Genomic DNA, 1728 nt, shown 5'->3' with positions numbered 1-1728 from the left:
TACACTGATGGAAAACGAATGTCAGGATGCAGTGTTTCTGAAGCAGCCCTACAACTTTTCAAGGGAAAGGTGCCACATGTCTCACTAACTAAGTGTAGCACAGCTGAGTGGAGAGATTTGGCATCCTTAGTGGAGCAGGGAGAGCACACTAATGAGTGGCAGCAATGTGGAGGGGGATCGGAGACAGACATGCACAGCAGTATCTTCCGTAAGAATCTGGGGTGGGTGACATATGCAACACCTCAGATACACCTAGAGGGAAGTGAGAATGAAGCAGCAGAATGACATATGGTAGAAATGTCTAAATGATGGTCTAAATGATCACCCTGAGCTTAAACAGATTCCAGACATTTTGTGGTCAAAACGAAAGACCGATGTAGGGTTAATGATAACAGCAAACCCCGTAGTGATAAAGCCTAAAACCTCATATAGACCCAGAGTGAAACAGTATCTTCTCAAACCAGATGCAGAAGTAGGGATTAAGCCTGTAATAGAAGACATGATTAAAGCAGGAATACTGGTAGAAGCCCCAAATGCTGCATGTAATACACCCATTTTTCCAGTGAAAAAAGCATATTCTCAGTCGTGGCGCATGGTTCAAGACTTGAGGGCTGTAAATCAAGGCGTAGAGAGTATTGCACCACGTGTCCCAGACCCCCATACCTTGTTGAATCAGATAAAACCAGGCATGATATATTTCACAGTGGTAGATCTGAGTAATGCTTTCTTTTCCATACCAGTGCATGAGAGCTCACAAGGTTGGTTTGGATTTACATACCAAGGTAAAAAATACACCTACACTAGATTACCACAAGGTTTTTGTGACAGCCCTACCCTTTTTATGCAGGCAATTACCAATTGCCTGTCTGATTTCATACTACCATCCCACTCACAGATATTAGTTTACGTGGATGATATTTTGATAGCGTCTGACTCAGAACAAAATTGTAAAAGTACGTCTATATCGCTGCTGACACATCTAGCGAGAACAGGGAATAAAGCATCACTTTCAAAGTTACAGTGGGTTCAAAAGGAGGTGAAATTCTTAGGTCACCAGCTCAGTTCAGCAGGAAGAAGCATACACCCAGAGAGGAAAGCAGCTATTTTAGCAGCTCCTAGGCCAGTGACAAAGAAACACATGATGCAATTTCTAGGACTATCCAATTATTGTTGTTCTTGGGTGCCGAACTTTGCTGAAGTGAGTCAACCACTGTTAGACATTGATGAAAGATTTTTAATTTTGTGATTATGCTTAGTTGTAGCTTCATTTAAAGGAAGAAGAGCTTGTGAATTGGAACCAACACAGGAAGAGAGATTGAAGCCATATGTGTAGTAGTTGTCAAACAGCTAACAGATCATCTGCAGAGGAATGGTTTATTTGAAGAGTTTCAGTCAGGTTTCAGAGCTCATCACAGCACAGAAACTGTCACGGCTGCCGAGGCGAGCCGTGTGGAGTTGGAAGAAGGACCCAAGATGCAGGCAGTGGATGAGATACCGGTGGTTTTATTTACAGAGGTGTAGTGGCAAACAAACAGTGGGGCATAACAAATAACTAAAGACACCTAAACTGGGAGAACTAAAAATAACAGACCTGGGAGCATATGACAACGGGATGAGAAGCAGAGAGACGCAGACGAGGAACAGGACACCGTGGAACACAGGGTCACAGACTGACACGGAGTTACACAGACGAACCGGCAACAGGCAGGAGAACACACAGGGCTTAAA

This window comes from Pundamilia nyererei, unplaced genomic scaffold (assembly GCF_000239375.1).
Source record: "Pundamilia nyererei isolate P.nyererei 1_Seehausen unplaced genomic scaffold, PunNye1.0 scaffold00679, whole genome shotgun sequence".
Lineage (NCBI taxonomy): Eukaryota > Metazoa > Chordata > Actinopteri > Cichliformes > Cichlidae > Pundamilia > Pundamilia nyererei.
Note: the sequence above shows the minus strand (reverse complement) of the source record.